The sequence below is a fragment of the Rhipicephalus sanguineus genome, chromosome 7 (assembly GCF_013339695.2).
Source record: "Rhipicephalus sanguineus isolate Rsan-2018 chromosome 7, BIME_Rsan_1.4, whole genome shotgun sequence".
NCBI lineage: Eukaryota > Metazoa > Arthropoda > Arachnida > Ixodida > Ixodidae > Rhipicephalus > Rhipicephalus sanguineus.
The window spans coordinates 59,521,393-59,540,001 of record NC_051182.1 but is presented as its reverse complement, the minus strand read 5'-3'; the positions used below and the strand labels follow the sequence as shown (position 1 = coordinate 59,540,001).

The window sequence follows — 18,609 nt, the reverse complement described above, 5'->3', positions numbered from 1 at the left end:
ACAAACAGAAAGACAGAAAGACAGACCAAAATTTCTGCGTTTAAGTTCCCCAAGAAAGACTATCGTCTTTAAAAACCGACTGCTTGCGCTGCACAACTGTTCACTGACCACCCCGTATATATAGGCACTGAGTCTTGACCTGCAATGTAGTGCCAGTGGGAGGTTTCTCCTGTGCGTAGTTGAACAATAAAGATTCGCAGCGTGCACGTTAATGAAAAGCGGACTGCGGGTCTGTGTGTCTAATCTTTCTTCTGTCTCTCATTGTCCATTAGCACTGATTTTGCTGTGGGAAACACCGGCACACACTGTATGCTTCGCCCCTCCACATGTTTCGTGTTAGTGGAGCTGAAACACCCTTCCCTACATGCTTCGCCCCTCCCCAAATTTTTTTTTGTCCTTGCCGCTAACGCCATCGATCAAGTGAGCAATTGTGCTGCTCCCTAGGTGGTGTTCCAAGTGGCACTCGCCGTGCTCGAGGCCAACCAGGAGCGTCTGCTGAGCTGCAAGGACGATGGCGAGGCCATGATGGTGCTCTGCAACTACCTTGAGAACGTGCACAACCCACAGGCGGGCATCTGTTCCCGGTCAGCGTTCCAGCCCACCACAGGGTCCAAGGTATAACATTGTAGGGTTTGAAGTTATCTCCTTGAGGCTTAAAATTATGATGAACTGTTGATGAATGCAGGAAATCTTCAATAACTGATTACTGAGGACTGTACACTTGCTGTATTTTCTCTTACGTAACCCGTCCCTGCATATAGGCCGCGTCCCCAGCTACAACCTGCAGAAAAATTTTTTCCCTCATATCGCCATGAACATACCGAAGTTCACGTATACCTTGTATGTCGACTTATATCTCCAGATTTTCGGGATTTTCTGTGCAGGTTATACACGAGAAAATACGTTAATTGAAGTGCAGTAATCGAGAAAGTTGTTGGGGTAGCATAGACCGCATTCAATGTGATTCGGCAGAGACGCGAATATCTGCACTATAAGTGTTCATGCAGCACCCTCGTACTTCAATCGTTATAAGTTCAAGTGAGAGCCAGAATTACTTCGTTTTATATTCATTATTGCCCCTTAATGCAATACACACCTAAAGAGACGCACAATTTCAAATGTGTGAACAAGAAGATGGCGCTGCAGCTATTGCTAATTTTATGCAGCCATATGTGTGACTAGACTGTATTAAAGCAATAATTAAATACTACAGTAAAACCTCGTTTATCCGGATCTTGTTAACTCGGAAATTCGGTTAACTCGGACTCGCGGCGCAGTCCCGGCAAAACTGTGTGTACTTCAATAGTGTTGAATGCTCGTTAATCCAGAGGGATTTAGCCGCGCACCGGTTAACTCGGACAACTCCGGAGTCGGGACTCCACGCTTTCAGTCGCGCAATCTCGGTGGCTTGTAGGCTCAAGCACTCGTTGCTTGCCGCAACCGACGGCGGAACCAGAGTTTTGGAGAAACCGAAACCGAACGAACGACTCCAGCAGGATATGATCATGATGATAGTGAATGAGAGGGGGGAAGTGGCTAGGTGGCGCTAGTCACCACCCGGTGGAAGCGCTTGGGCTACCGGCGCATCCAGTGTCTACGCCTATGCCTACGCTGCTGGTTTCTTTGTGTTGTGACTTCGTGCGTAGTGTGTGAGCTCGTGCATATTGCATTCTTCGGCTGTGCTTGTGCGCGTTGCCGCCGCCGTCATGCTTCATAGTGATGGCGACCATCACCGAAGTGAAGTGGCAACAGCAGCCAGCAAATGATCTAGAAAGAAAGGGGATGATATTGAATGACGTGAACGCAGGTGTTTCTCGACAGGAGATAGGTCTCTCCTTCCTAGTGGCGTCCAGATTGTAGACTATGTCGCCGTTGCTGGTCCGCTGACTGACGATGACATATTATCGGAAGTGCTTGAAAAGGATTAGAATCACTGTTCCGATGATGGAGTTCTGTGTCAGTTCTCGCGACAGCAAGCGTGCGCACCACCACTTGATGGGGTTGAAGAAGATCGTTCTAGCACAAATTTCGATGACGAGGCAGACAAAAATAACGCAGTTTTTCATGAAATAAAGGTTTGTCTGTGCAGAGCACATTTTCCTTTTGTTTTCATGGTCCATTCGATAATCCAGAATTCGGTTAACTTGGACATTTTCGCCGGTCCCGTGAGATCCGGGTTAACGAGGTTTTACTGTATTTGGTGTCGGCATCAGGCAACTTGGCAAGCACACGACATGACAGTTGTGATGATGGCTGCCTTCTGTTCCAACGCGGTGGTCTTTCACTTCTCATCTGCTTTTGGCTCATCCATATTGCCGCGGAACCGGTGAAACAGCGACACGCTGAAAGAGAGACCGGAGATAAATGTCCGTCGTGATCGAGCAGCAGAAAGCTCACAACCCAGCATGCAGAATTCACTGCGAATCCAGCCTGCTCCACTGTATGAATGACGCACATGTGTAGGCCAATGAACCTTGCCATGCCTGCACGTCTTCGTTAGTTTGCAGACCCCAAGGTCACTCTGGGGTTGATGTACACTCAGAGGCTACGCCTAGCTGCATCTAGGTTTAGTAGCACAGGGGTGCCGCTGTAATGAGGCATGTGGATGCGCTGTTCATTTCTTATTGACCACACAAAGCAGCTCTCCATCACACCTATGAATCTGCTGCTGGGCGTCGCACTGCGCAGTCAGGTGTGACCTCCGAGATGCTATGGCATAATCTCAAAAGCTGCACCTCGACATGCCTAGCTACTGCAATCTATGAAGCCATGCCCTGACCATGCCTAGCTATGTCAGCACGCCGCAACAAGAGAGAGCGAGAAGTGCAGTGGTAGTGACATGGTGGCTATCAGTGAGCACTTCATTGACTCCGCACCAAACTTTAGAGCCTTGTGGTCATTACCAACGAGGCAGCTAGCGTGCTTAACACCTTAGCCGGTGGGGTTTCCAACGATATTCCATCACAGGAAGTTTTCCGTTGATGTGTTCTCATTGTAGATGGCATGGAAGTTGGGTGCCGCGGTGGCCACATTTGAATGGAGGCGAAATGCTGGAGGCCCATGTACTTAGATTTAGGTGTACGTTAACCCCTCTGAGTGTCGAATTTTTTTGGAAAAAACTTTTCCAGGTGTGCAAATTACCGTATATTGCCGATTATAAGTCGACGTTTTTTTCTTAAAATGACCTTCCAAAGCTCGGGGGTCGACCTATAATCAGGGTCAACCTATACACGGAATCGTAAAGTCGACTTATCTGTGAGGTCTGACGAAAGGTCGTCGTCCTCGGATTTCCTGCTATTTGACGCATCGATAACATCAGCCACAGAGGCAGCGGAGTCGCGGCAACAGCTATCTCCCAACGCGCGCGTGCCGCTTCCGGAGCCAGATATTTTTGCGATCTGCCACGACGATCACGAAACTATAGTGAAACCACGCAAGGCGAAACTACGGAGCGCGTTTAAAAACCACCGCCGCGCGGCATTAATGCAAACTGCTTGGTAAACACGGTCTCGAAAGCAGCGTTTCAAACCTTTGATAGAGGGCGAATGATGCGCTATGAATAAAGAGGAATTTATCTTGCAATGCACCCTGCAGTTTTGCTTTCATATAGTAGAAACGATTCATTGACAAACCATCGGCGTTCCACAGAAAAGCTGGCAACACTTCGTGGGGAACTAAACCACATGACCAGTCACATGTGCCCACAAGCGTCTTCGCGTCTTTTTGCACTCACGCCTGTTCGCCATTTCTGCATTTCGCTTCGCTTGCGAGCAGTGGTGTGTGCGATTTGCGACGCTGCCAGACGGCCGCCAAGATGCCACCGCTACGCCGGCAACAGTACAGCGCTGCTTTCAAGAGGCAAGCGATCCTCTACGCAGAGTTGCAAAGCAACGTTGAAGCAGGGCACAAGTTTGATGTGTCCGAAAAGTGCGTGAAAGAATGGAGAAAACAAAGGACCAAGATCTTCACGTGCGCTGCTACACGCCGTTCCTTTCGCGGACCGAAGTCTGGACGATACCCTGCCGTTGAGGAGGCGGTTCGAGGTTGGGTTCATGACCAGAGAAGCAAGAGCCTGAGTGTTTGCTACGATGATATTGAAGCAAAAGCATGTACTGTCGCGAAGGATATGTGCATCTTGCAAACTGAGTTCAACGATGCTGGTATGGACTGCCAACCGACAGGGTCCGCGCGGCGTTTTCCACGTGCAGCATCTCAATACCACCGGCACCCATTCCGACGGCGAGCAGCTGCAGTGGCTCACACGATGGCAATGACCGTGACTGCATCCTTCTCTCAAGTGACGACGAGTCGTCAGCAATGTTTCACGGGCAAATAAATGTTTCTTTCCATCACTCTCTCTTCTGAAAAACTTACTGGTGAGCTATGGCTGCAGCATGAGGCTGTGTTCGGAGTCAACTTTTTTTTCCCCTAGAAGGGGTTGCAAGTTGGGGGGCCGACTTATAATCGGCAATATAGGGTACTTTATTGTGAATTTTGAATGTACGAAATGAATAAAGTCAGGAAAAAATTTTAAAAATGAATTAGGAACAGTATTTTGGTGTCAGCATCACTCAGAACTGCAAAATGTTCAGTAGTATTTCAGAGTGTGGTATTACTTGAAACACGGGTCTACGCACAGCACCTTATTGCAGTCTGCACACATAAAACGTGTGTCCGTTCTCCTCTTGGAGCGATGAGTTGTGTTGGCGCACACACGGCATCTTCTCTGCATGCGGCTGCCTTGAGCAAAGTAAACTCGGTAAACAAGGAGAGCGAGAATACCTAGTGAGCGTCGGTGATAAACATGCTAAGAGCAGCGCCAATGAAGATGGAAATCAACGTTTACCACCTCTGCATGGGAGGGTCGATAAAGATGAAAATCAAGTTTCGCGCGCCTTCGTTCGATCACACGGCTAAACCAAAACCACGAAAGGGCGTTGCCCCTCGGCGTTGCCGCAGACCATGCGAGGTGCTGAAGCTAGAAATCGGTTCTGTTTACCTCTGCAAGAAGGTAGCACAATCATTTCAAAAGCTTCTTGTAAGTCCTCGAAGGTGTCAGCACCTCCCAGTGAACATGCATCGTTATTAAGATGTGAAATTTCAAATGGAGGCTCGAAAACACACCCGTATGGCAATGACATTGCGGGACAGAAAACCGCCACCATGCATGTGTGGCAAAAACACTCCAAGGGAAGAAAACCAGATGATCGAAATTTCCGAAGCCTTCTACTAGTACGGCGTCCCTCATAATCATACTGTGGATTGGGGGGCTTAAAACCCCAACAATTATTATTAAGAAATCGGGTGTAATGAATCACACTCACGGTCTGAACCAAGAGCATTCTACGTGAAGTTTGCGTTTACAGACTCAACAGTAGTGGCAACTACCCTGCAAAAGCCTACCACACCTGTAAGTGTGTGTACTGGTACACTGCCTAAACTGATGGCAAAGCGAAGGCCGCTGTATGAGCAATAGCTCCAGTTGATAGCACATCGTGATTGACGAATAATTTCAGCAAAGCTCAGTACACAAGCAAAATCTGGAAACAATCATTGCACCTCTTTGTTGGGGTCATAAAAAAGTGTTTACTTTGCAGACACAAACTGAAGAGCCAAAGAATGGCAGTGCACGCTTGATGTACGCAGGTGCTGTGTGCACCACCAACAAGCAGCCAGGAGCAAAGACCTTTACGTCACTTAAGTGTTAAAAGAGCCACAGATTTCTTGCTTTTTTTTTTTTTTTCAATTTTCTGCCACGCCAGGCGTCCTCTCACACTAGGAGCAGCTCTCCATAAAACTTTTTTTCAAAATTTGAAATGGCAGTTTACTGATACTGTGCAAATTATTTTTATCTTTGATGTCTGCTTAATGCTTTGTTCTTTCTGTTCGTGCTTCCCGCAGGAAACCGTGGACATTTCAACTCTAGTCTACGACTCATACAGCAAGTACGGCTTCCTCACATCGAGCATGATAGAGAAGCTTCGTCTTAAGCACAGGCTTAGTGTTGTCCAGGTGAGTCCCTTGCTGTCACTTCAAACTGACACGTGTTGACACCCACGTGTTACTGCGCCTCAGCTCATGTTATCGTCCAAGGCCACTCTGTTGCATCTTTAATCACGCAGTGCCAGACAGTTCTGTCTACGATGTTTTTAATTATGGTTTTGTCTGCCTTGTAAAGCAAGTGGAAGGTAACAGTCGGTGGCAAAGTCCATGGACTGTGTGATTTAGGGTAACGCTGAATATTTTTGCAGCCCAGTATTTTGCCTTCCATCTCGAACTCCAACGGAACCAGCTCCAACGGACTAGATAACTACATCATGCAACTACACCAATGCACCTGCTGTCAACTCTGCCCTCCTTGAAAAGAAGCAACGTGTCTCGTTTATGACAGCGCTAAACAGACGAGGTTGAAGTTCAAAGAAGGTAACGACACAAGCGCTGACTCACAACTGCCTTGTACAGCAAGTGCAGCTTGTGCAGCTTGTACAGTAGCTTTTGCATGCAATTTTCGGACTTGTTTTATGAAAAAAAAGGTGTGTGTTAGATTCGATTTTTTTTTAAAGTGAGAATAGAGATTTGCTTACACCTCCTCCAATTGATTAAATGCTTGACCGCCATTTTTAAATAGCTTAATATACATTCCTTGGGGCAGTCATAGCTGAAGGCGCGGGTTTATTCAAATTGTCAGCACCCGCTTTTTGCCAAGACAGATTGTCACTTCCTATATTCTTAGTTTTTTTATTGCATAACATCTGGATTATACGAAGGTTTTGCGTGGTTCCTCAAAGTAATAAGTCGATCCAGGATATATCGAACTCAAAGGGGATCGCGAAATAGTTCGATATATCGATAATTCGAAATATAAAATATGCGTATTTAAGGCTTATTTTAGTGCATTGCAGGTCTTGAAACAGTTTCCGGAATTCGTAACAAGTAGGGGTGTGCGAATATTCGAAATTTTGAATATTTTTCGAATAGTATTTGCTATTCGATTCGATTCGCACTGAAATTTTACTATTCGAACTTCCCAAAGACAAATGCAGTCAACGTCCGATTGAAAGTGACCCCTTCAGATTTTCAATATGCTTCACCACATTACACTCTCGTATTGCGACAAAGCTGTCTTTCAAGCTCAGTTACGGTCGAACTTAGCCAAGAAAGAAAGTCCGGTTGAAAGTGGTCCCTAGATTTTTTAATATGCTTCACCTCATCACACCTCCGTATTGCGGCAAAGCTGCCTTTCAAGCTCCGTTACGGTCGAACTTAGGCAACAGACAGTCAACGTGTGATTGGAAGTGGTCCCTAGATTTTCAATATGCTTCACCTTCTCACACCCCCGTATTGCGGCAAAGCTGCCTTTCAAAGTCCGTTACGGTTGAACTTAGCTAAGAGACAGTCAACGTCCGTTTGGAAGTGGTCCCTAGATTTTCAATATGCTTCACCTCATGACATCCTCGTATTGCGGCAAAGCTGCCTTTCAAGCTCCTCTACAGTCACAAATGTATAAACTCAAGAAAACGATGGTTCCAATATGGAGATGAAAGATGTGGCAGAGTTGGGGGCTCAATTAATGCTGTTTTGGACCTGAAATTTGGGCAGGAAGTCCGAAAAATCGGACGCCGAAGCTTTTTAGCATCCAATATTTCAGATGTTCTTATATATCGACGTTTACGAGGCACATTTGGAACTTCAGACCTTCAGACTTGAAGGGAGCACAGCCTTGTCCGCGACATCAGTTGGGCTTCCACAGAAGTTGAAAGAGGAGAGGCAGAGGAAATGGCATCTTTGCCTATCACGTGTAAAGTGTTGTTGGCAACACTTTGGTTGCACCAAATCATGTACATAAATACAGTTCGGCCTCTACATTGCCTCATTCTTGATAAGACAACTATGAAACACCACCCCACCAGCGTTTCATCAACCTAGCGAAAAGAACCACTTTCATGCTGTTATCTCACAAGAACATACTTAGGGATTCTCTGCAACTTTTTCTGTAATTTCACTTCGAATTATTCGAAAAATGTTTGAGAAATATTCGAAAATTATTCGAAATTATTCGATTCGCACTCAATCTTTATTATTCGAATTCGCTTCGCACCCTAAATTTTGCTATTCGCACAGCTCTAGTAACAAGCGCTAACATGACGATTCGCTCACAAATAGTATGCTAAATAACAAGGTGGCAACTTCTTCTTTTGAAAGTTACCGCACTTTATTTCGCATCAAAATAGTCTGTAAACTTGTCTTGCTTCCTGCGCACTGTCAAGTTCATCAAGTCATCCTAAATATCATTGAAGCTTTCCAAATAAGCAAATTCAGCACCTTCGGCCACAACAGCGGTGACTGACGCTGAACGCCCAAGCTCTGGAGCACGGGAAGAGGTTGTTTGGTGGCAGCGTTGACTTGGCGGCGGCGTTGACATCTTCACGACCGCACGAGTCCACTTCCACGGCACCGGCAACGTCAGCCTTAATCGCGGCATCGATGCAGTCAGAAACAGCGACGTTGTCATCTGCACCAATGAAGTCGCTTGCTGTACTCCCGTCCAAGAGCGCGCCCGGAAATGCTAAGTCGCAAAATTGACTGAGGCACCGTACGTCGTTGTCAGCAGTCATGATGCACCCAAAGTCGTCACCTGGCACCAAAGTCCGCAAGGAAACAGTTCATGATGGTGCTTTGCTTGACGTTGTTACAAGCACCAGTTATCATTTTATCGCTACGAGCGGGTCAATGTTTAGTTCAACTCCCGAACGAGGATTTGTCATGAACGAAGCGAGAAGCACACGAGTCCTCAAGCCGCAAGAGACAACGCAGCCCACAAACAACGAAGGAACAAGTCCCAACTGTTGACATCTTGGCGATGGCGATGGCACTTGTAGCTTTGTAGCAAGCAGCCGCTGCTTTGGCACGAAAAGCGAGAAAAAGCGTAGCCTCCAAGATGTGTATTTCATAACCGAAAACACCAAAAAATACATCACAACATTGCAGATCTCGAAGTCCATGCTTTTCGGGCCCACATGCCATCGTGCGCGAACGAACAGGCAAGGGAGTGCAAACATTGCGATGAGGCTGCCGAGTATCTCTGCGTTCATCTCATTTTGGTGCCTTCGGCAATCGGCCCCTTTGAAAAGCACTATGCACGCGCGTTACAACCTACAGATCGCGCATCAAACAAGCCGGTGCACTTGCAAGCGCTGCGCAACCATCCAGATCAACGTAATGCAATGACTAGGGACGTTCAGCGCAAAAACACGGAGCCACAAGAAATGTATCCGGTCTGCCATTTCGAAGTCTTGTCCGCACCTGATGAGCAAAAGCGTGAGTGAACAAGCAGGAAAGCTGCGACAGGCAGGGTACCCTGACGCGGTTATAGCAGCTACTGGTGAAAGGGTGCTAAAGAGCGTAAGAGCAGGTGGTTTGCTAGCGCAGGCGGGAAGGAGTGAAGAAAGCCGGCCATTTTCAGTAGTCCCCTACATTCACGGAGTGTCCCACCGCTTCAAAAGAGTGGCGGCGCGCTTTAATGTCAACGTGGTGTTCTCAGCCAAAAATAAGCTGAAGGGGATTTGCCCGAGGCTGCAACATCGCGAGAGAAAGGGAGCGGATGCAAAAGGCGAGTGCACCATGAAACATGGCATGCAGTTCGTGTCATGTGTAAAAGGGGTGGTGTACGAGATCCCCTTCTCGTGCGGTCACGTTTATGTAGGCCAAACTGGCCGTTGTCTCAACATTCGTCTGCGGGAGCACCACAGCTCGTTGAAAGGTGCGCCGTCGACCATTTGGCCTTGCATAGCCGTCAGTGTGGCTGCAGTCCGATGTGGAAAGAAACCTCTGTGCTATTTCGTCACAGGGAGAGAGTAACCCGCGAAATAACTGAGGCTTACGTTATCGAAAAACAAGGCTCGAAGTGCGTGAGCCAACCATCACTGCTCCTTCATCAAAAAGAATTTTCGTTTCTTAGCATGCCTTCGTAGGGCCGCACTCGACAGTAAGGTTATTATTTTTGCGCAGCCGGCATGGTTGCGTCATTTCGCGTGCGTTCCGTATATTCGTCAGATGGGCGTGCATGATGTGTTGTAATTTCGATTGTATATTTGATTTACTGGGTTTTCTGTATGATTTGGCATTGCTGGATGACACGTGCGAGATTCCCTGTTTAGTTGATGACTGTAGGCGTGTTCTTGATAAAACATCATGTTTCTTGTAGACCTATATTTGTAAGAGAGCGAGGCGTGAGCTTGCTGCGATTAGAGTTTTATATATATGCATGTGCGTTCCCAAATAAACGTGGTTTGAAGTTAGCGCATGTGTTGTCTGCGTCTCTTTCTTGTGGCTCCGTGTTTTTGCGCTGAATGTCCCTAGTTATGCATCTTTACCAACCCGCCCAACTCGCCGCACTTGTCAGTAATGCAATGACACCGCCTTTTCGTCACCTGCGCGCAAAGAGTGATCGGAACTTGGCAGAACGTGACCGAAAATGACCAACATTTGTAAGGGAAAACGCACTCCCTGGAGTGTGGCGCGGCACAGCTTTCGATATATCGGATGTTTCATTGTGCGGGAGTTCGATATACGTGTGCGCCAGCCCTATACTTTTGCATGAGAAATTCAAGGGGATTTCTCAATTGTTCGATATAGCCAATAATTCGATATATCCGAGTTTCATATATTCGGGATCGACTGTATATAATCGGGGTTTCACTGCACAACTTTCACAAGAAGTGACTGCATTGTTCTTCAACATTATCCGCAGGGTCTGCAAGATGCCAATGTGAAGAACGTGCTGAGGAGCCTGAGCCTGGACCCCCGCATCTCGGCACTGCTGACACAGGAGGAGCTCAGTGATCTGGTGGCTCTCATCAGGGTACGTTCGCAACTGTGGCACGTTGCCATGCTTTTCTTTTCACGATTCTGTGATAGTGTGAAGGGCAACTGCCGAATCAGAGGCTGCATTCTGAGAGTTGGTGCACCTTCACCAGTTGTGCCAACACAAAAAGTTCAAGGCTGAATTGTGGTCAAACCAAAAAGTACGACAGCCGAAATAACCCCACACTTCACCAAAATGGCATGGGCATTAGTGGGTCACATAGGAAGCCTGGCCTCTCGAGATTGATGGCACCACACAATGCGAGGCACCTTGTGGAGAACATTCGTCTGGTTATTTCAGAGCAGTGCACTTCACCTCAGAGGTGCTCTAAGCTTCCATCTAAAAGCACGGCCGAGATCTGGCAAAGTTGCGGTCATGTGGCTTCTGCAGCTTTCAGTGGTGTGGCAGCTGCTCCATAGCATCACCATAGTGGCAGTGACTCGAAACATACAGACCATGTTCAGTTATAAGACACGTGCTAATGTGTTTTCTCTTCCGGCTTCGATTGCTTCAGCAAGTGGTAACATGTCCAACATGGATGCGCTAAAAGAACTTGTTTTGGGCGAGTTGGTGCCTTAGTTTGCTGAACATATCGTAAGTGGCGCGAAGCTAGGAACATGAAAAAGGGCCGGAGGAAAGAGACAGAAGATTGGCGCTCTTCTGTCTCTTTCCTCCGGCCCTTTTTCATGTTCCTAGCTTCGCGCCACTTACGATATGTTCAGCAACATGGATGCGCTTTCTCCAGCTCTGATTGCTCCACATCATTGCAGTACAAGTTATGGGATGCCATGTCGATGGAAGAAACGCATCCCAACATAAAACGTAACAATGGTTTATTAGCGAAGTAGCAGCAGCGGGGCGAGCATACCGGCGCTGCGCTCAGTCAGGTAGCGAAGGAATGATCTCTTCCGAGCTTGGCAGCTTGGTTTTATAGCCACCGTCGGTGACGTAAGCCTCCGGTGACGCTGCGGTGGCGCTGTCCCTTATCTGAGGCGTGGTGTAGCATGCAGCCATGTCACAACCCGCCTAGTTAGTGACGAGGCGGAGGCTGCGCCGATTTGTGCGCACTGTGTCGCCACATCACCCCCCCCCCCCCCCCCCGCGGAGTGCAGAGCCCTCAGGGTCTGTATAAATCTGGGAGGCGTACCAGACGTCCAGAGCATGTCGTGACCGGAGCGGGCTGCGACTTCGGTGGCTGTGGATAGATGCCTGTGGTTGGAGTGGCGCTGTCCGGCTCGTTCGAAGCGATGTATGCGGGCTTGAGCCGGTCAATCGAGACGCGGACGTCGTTTCCGTTCAGGCGCAGAGTGAAGTTCTTGTTGTCGCGATGGACGACCAGGTAGGGTCCGCTGTAGGGTGGCTGGAAAGGCCTGCGGACGGTGTCGTCGCGGAGGAAAGCGTGCGTGCACGAAGCTAGCTCCTTGAACACGAAAGGTGCAGGCTTGCAGTGGTGGGCTGCAGGTGACGGGCGTAAGGCGGCGATGGTGCGTCGGAGCAGGGCGACGAAGTCAGGGTCTGACGTCGTAGTGCTCGATGGCAGTGCGGCGAGGAATTCACCTGGGAGATGGAGTGGTTCCCCGTAGACGAGCTCTGCTGGTGTAGCGTGGATATCCGGCTTGAAGGTGGCGCGAAGACCGAGGATGACGGCTGGGATGGCCTTGAGCCAGGTTGAGTCCGGGAGCACATAATGGCTGCTTTGAACTGTCGGTGGAAACGCTCGATCATTCCGTTGGCACAGGGGTGGTAACTGGTGGTCCTCAAGCGTTCGAAACCGATGGTCAGCCCGAGGAGCCTGAAAGGGTGCGACTCGAACTGTCGTCCTTGGTCGGTGGTTACGCGGCGGGGGGCGCCGAAACGAGCAATCCAGCCGGTGAAGAAGGCCGAGGCGACGTCTTCTGCGGTGATTCCTTCAAGGGGCCATGCCTCGGGCCATCGAGTGTACCGATCGATGGCGGTGAGGCAGTAGCGATAGGGTCCAGCAGGGGGGAAGGGTCCTATGATGTCGAGGTGGACGTGCTCAAACCGACCGGAGGGCTGAGGGAATGTTCCGAGTGGTGACGTGACGTGCCTGGTGATTTTAGCGCGTTGGCATTGAATGCAGGAGTGCGCCCAGGTGCGACAATTCCGCTGCATGGAGGGCCAGACATAGCGGTCATCCATGAGGCGTGTAGACGCGCGTATGCCTGGATGGCTGAGGTTGTGGAGCTGGTTGAAAAGCCCTCGGCGATGGGACAGGGGCACATAGGGCCTGCTTCGTCCAGTCGACATGCCGCAACAGATTGTGGATGTCGACCCTGGAATGGGGACTTCTTGCAGCTGTAGTGAGGACCTACCCTTGAGAAGTTCCTGCAGTTCGGCGTCCGTAGTCTGAGCCTTGGCGACGACGTCCGCTGTTATGTGCGCAGAACTGATGGCTGCTACACGTGAAAGCGCGTCGGCGACCACGTTGTCTTTCCCGCTGACATGTTGGATGTCGGTGGTGAACTGTGCAATGAGCGAGAGTTGGTTCTGCTGTACAGGCGGCAGTTTGTCGCGACGTTGAGAGCAGCCGAAGGTAAGAGGCTTGTGGTCGGTATAGATGGTGCAGTTCTGTGCTTCGAGAATATGGCGAAAGTGTTGCACTGCTTCGTATATCGCCAGAAGTTCTCTGTAATAGGCTGGCAAACTTGTCGGGGTGGTGGTCGTGGTTTCGTCAGTGGAACTGACGGTTGAAGGGGTCGTTTTCCGAGCTTCGAATTTCTTGGAGAAGAACGCCAAGGGATGCCAGGTGTTGTCCACGCGTTGCATGAGGGCGGCACCAATGGCAAAGCTAGATGCGTCTGTGATGAATCCCAAGGGAGCGTCTGGCACGGGATGGGTGAGAAGCGTGGCAGTGCAGAGGGCGGCTTTGCAATCTTCGAAAGTTTTTGCTGACGTCGGTGTCCACATGACGGGTTGGTTTCCTTGTAGGCCAGCCAAAGCATCATGGAGGGGAGCCTGATAGTCGGCTGCGTCTGGCAAGAAATGCCTGTAGAAGTTCAGCATGCCGAGGAAACGGCGAAGGTCTTTAGCGGTGGCGGGTTGAGGGTAATTTTGCAAGTCCGAGATGCGTTGGGGCAAGGGCCGAGTTTCCTCAAATGAAACTTCGTGGCCGAGGAAGCGGACGACGGAAGTGCCTAGCGTGCTTTTTTAGATATTGACTAGTAGACCGTAGTCATCGAGGCGTTGGAGTAGCAGACGAAGGTGCCTGTGGTGCTCTTCGGCATCGCGGGAAAATACCAGTATGTCGTCAAGGTAAACGAAGCAGAAGTCGAGGCCGCGGACGACTTTGTCGATGAAGCGCTGAAAGGTTTGTCCAGCGTTCCTCAGGCCAAAGCTCATGAAGGGAAACTCGAACAAGCCAAATGGAGTGATGATTGCCGCTTTCGAGACGTCATCCGGATTGACGGGTATCTGTGTGTAGGCCTTCACCAAGTCTAGCACGGAGAACACGTGGCAGACATGAATGCGATGGGCAAAGTCCTGTATGTGGTGGACGGGGTACCTGTCCGGGATGGTGCGTGCGTTGAGGGCACGGTAGTCCCCACAGGGCCACCAGCCTTTGGTCTTCTTTGGAACAAAGTGGGAGTGGCGAGGCCTATGGACTGTCAGAGCGGTGGGCGATTCCTTCGCGGAGCATGGCCTCAAGCTCTGCTTTGGCTATGCGCATGTGGTCAGGGGCAAGGCGACGGGCGCGGCAGAAAACCGGGGGGCCTGAAGTGGTCCGGATGTAGTGCACGGTGGTGTGCTGCACTTTGTGTGGCAGTCCACTGGGGCGCGTCAATCCGGAAAATTCGGCGAGGATGGCGTGGTATGGCGAATGATTGTCAACACTTAGTACCTTGATGCTTGGCTGTTGAGCGGTCGTTCGCTGGCCTGGTGTGGATTGTCCCGTTGTCGCGTCGATGAGGAGGTCGTTGCGGCAGTCCGGAAGGAGGTTGTAGTGGGCCAGAAAGTCTGAGCCGATGATTGGCTCGGCGACGTCGGCGATGACAAAATTCCAGCAAAGGTCACGGCGTAAGTTTCCGAGCTGGATGTGCAGGCGGAGCGAGCCGTACGTCTTGATTGTGGAGCGGTTTGCCGCACTGAGCTCAAAAGACGTAGGCGGACGAGGACCTTGAAGATGGGATCGCGGATAGCAGCAAATGTCGGAACCACTGTCGACAAGGAACCGCTGCTTCGTGATTTGGTCGGTGACGAAGATGCGACGGCCTCTGGGTTGGCAGCTTGTGGCCGTCTCTACTAGCTGCCGTTGCCGTTTCCCGCATGCCCAGCGGAACAGGGTGGTCGACATTGCCAGGCTCTGTCCCCAAAACGTTGGTGGTAGTAACACGGGCCGTTAACGGGTTGCCGCGACGAAGTGGTGTTAAAGTCGCGGCTTTGCGGGTGGTGGCGCTGGTGCATCGGAAGACGTTCACCCAGGCGTTGTTGAATGGAGGTGAGCTGTCGATCGATGTCGTCGATACGGCGTGAAAGCTCCGCGGTGTTCAGCGGTGCGGCGACAGCCTGGATGGTGGGCGACAGCTGCAGCAAGGAGACCTCGACGACGCGATCAGCAATCTCCGCAAGTTTGTCGAGAGGTAGCCTAACCTGAGCCCGCAGAATTGCCTGGACGTGCGGCGGGAGTCGTTGGAGCCAAAGCGCTCGCAGGAAGGAATCCTGGACTTGCATGTTGCCCGCGAGTGCATGCATGTGGCGCAGGAGCTGCGATGGTTTGCGCTCGGCCAGCTCTGCGGACTGAAGCTGTCGTACCTTCTGTTCTTCCCAGAGCGACAGGCGCCCGATGAGTGCGGTCTTCAGGTTTTCATAGAGGTTGGCCGTTGGTGGGTTGGCCAGGATATCCCGGACCTCGCTGGCATAACGTGCGTCCAGGTGGGCGACGACGTAATTGTAGCAGGTCCAGTCTTGCATGATGCTCGCCAGGGAGAACTGGGCCTCGACCTGGGCGAACCAGACCTCGGGCGAGTCCGCCCAAAACGGTGGAAGCTTGACGGCGACACGCCAGGTGTCGTATGAGGCAGCGTGCGGGATGCTTTCTGCAGGGGCTCTGACATCCTCAGTGGCGCCGGCAGGTACGGCTAGGGGCGCGGAGACATTGCCGGGATGTTGCTGCTGCAGGGCCTGCAGTTGATGTTGAAGTTCTTCCACTTGCTGGCGAAGAGCGGCAAGGGCTTCCGGGTCGGCCATAGCGGTGCGGCTTGTTCGGTTTCCGGGTCACCAGATTGTGGGATGCCGTGTCGATGGAAGGACGCATCCCAACATAAAACATACGGTTTATTAGCGAAGTAGCAGCAGCGGGGCGAGCATACCGACACTGCGCTCAGTCGGGTAGCGAAGCAATGATCTCTTCCGAGCTTGGCAGCTTGGTTTTATAGCCACCAGTCGGTGACGTAACCTCCGGTGACGCTGCGGTGGCGCTGTCCTTATCTGAGGCGTGGTGTAGCAGCAGCCAGTGTCCACGCCGCCTAGATAGTGACGAGGCGGAGGCTGCGCCGGTTTGTGCGCACTGTAGTCATAGCATGGTCAGGTAGTCACGACGGCTTTGATAAACCCGCAGGAGCAGCAGCTGAGCCAGCACAGCTGGGGTACGGGACCGCCGGGCGTGGCTCCGCCTAACGTCGACACCGGCGCTCCCTACGGCGAGCAGCTGTTCCACCTGGACATGGACCAGTTCCTCAGCTTTCTCAGTGCCATGGGTGAGTCCAAAAAGTGGGCCAGTGTAGTTGACTCGCATAGTTATCAGCATCATCACGAATGGTATTCTTCAGGAAACAAGACAACTGCATGACTGTTAGACAGTCCAGTGGTGTTCGGCAGCCTAGCGCATCACAAAAGCCCAGACTGCGGTCCAGTCAGCACCTCACAACTTTCGGTAATTAATCAAAATCTGCAGTGGGGCCTGGTGAGGGCCCCCCTAATCGGCAGTAACTGTCATTGTAACAGGGTTTTTTTGCTGCTCCAGGTACATCTCACTAACACCACTCCTTTTTGCTAATATCACGCCAGGTGCATAGTGTGTCCTGTGAGAACTCACCTGAGCACATTCTATGCCACTGCCCATCCTACCAGACTCGGCGGCGTGTTCTGGAAGCCAAGCTCCATCGTCTTGACGCAAGACCACTATCAGAAGAGAAGATCCTGGGACCTTTGCCCACGGTTTCATGCATGCACAAGGCTACAGAAAGCCCTATTGTGCTACTTGAAGACGACTGCACTTCATGAGCACCTGTGAACTAACAGTGCAAGTTCGTGTTATGTGTGTTCACACTAGCTGTTCATTCCTCGTTTTTTTTAGATGCGAAGTATCTTAAGGCGGCGCTCAATCCGGTGGTGGTGGTGGTGGTGATGGTGTGCGGCGTGACCACCCTTACTGCGCATGCGCATACCCTCTCCACACACCTCCTCTCCACTCACACTCTCCACTTTCCCTCTCCCCTTTTCCTCTCCACCTTCCCTCTCCCCTTCCCATCTCCACTTTCCCTCTCCCCTCCCCCTTTCCACTCTTCCTCTGAAACGCGGGCTAGACATGCCGAAATTCTCTCCTGCGCAACGCCGCGATGAGCTCGAGCGCATGCGCGTCCCCTCCGCTTCTCTCTCCTCTCCCACGCTGCCCCCCTCTCGCCCGCCTGTCGACCGCGTTCCCCGCTCGCCCTGTGAGAATTAACGGCCAGGCTAGATGGAAGATACGACGCGCGTAGCGTCCCTCTTCGCGTTCCACGATGCAAGGTCGGCAGCATGCCCAACGAACGCCAACGGAACGCGATCGTGCAAGTGCTCCGGCTTCGCATCGCCTCATGGTCCCTTTAGCGGGAGATGGTGTATCTTACTCTTGTTCTTCATTCTCTATCTTATCTATTATTCCCCCACCCCACATGTAGGACAGCCTACCAAGCCAAGGCTTGGTTAACCTCCCTGCCCTTCCTCTTTGTTTCTCTCTCTCTCCCTCTCTAGTCATATTTTATTTTGGCACATAAAACCCAGGACAATTAATATGTACATAAACGTAGCACTGCAACCGTTGAGTGACTGAAGTGTTAATATTTCTCATGTCAGGCCCATGGAGTCGCGGGGAGCATCCGCGTCGTCTGGGCGTGCGCCTCTTCCGGCTAGCCGATGCCGACTGCGATGGATGGGTGAGCCTGGCCGACTTCTGTCGGATTCTGGCCATGTCCTCGCGCGGTGACATGGACGACCGGCTGCGCCTTCTCTATGGCGCTCACTTGGCTGTCTGTCAGCCAGGCGACGTCGAAGACACGCAGCGGGACTCTGTAGATGACAGCCCCGAGCAAGGTTGGTGTGCTGCAATGTGGAACTAAACTTGAAAGTTTGAGCTGTGGGTTTACTGAGAAAGGTTAACTAAGAAAATCGTGTGGGTTTTCCTTGTAGCTTCGTGCTACAATATGAATGGAGGACAGTTGTGCTCTTCATTTTGTATGTGTGACAGTTGTGTCTGGTAGGGAGGTCAGGCACAATGTTGCTAGCCGGGATAATTAAATCTGGCCATTTTCGACAACTTGCTTTGCCCCTTTACAACTGCAGAAGGTGCCGAGGTTGCCACGGAGGCCGAGGAGTACTTCAGCTCCCTGGAGGAGGGGTCCTCTGTCGACCAAATCTTGTCTTCTTCCTCTGCCGCGGAGGGCACCCCATCACAGGGTTTGCAGCACCAGCAGCTACTGCAGCAGCGCATGGAGCTCCTCGATGCGGTGCTCCAGCGTAATCGAGACAGC

The 18,609-nt window shown here is 51.0% G+C and overlaps 1 protein-coding gene across 1 annotated transcript in view; it reads left to right on the top strand.

Moving 5' to 3' along the window:
• Window positions 1-18,609, top strand: part of LOC119399469 (TBC1 domain family member 9-like) — a 705,668-nt gene that overhangs the window by 50,825 nt on the left and 636,234 nt on the right.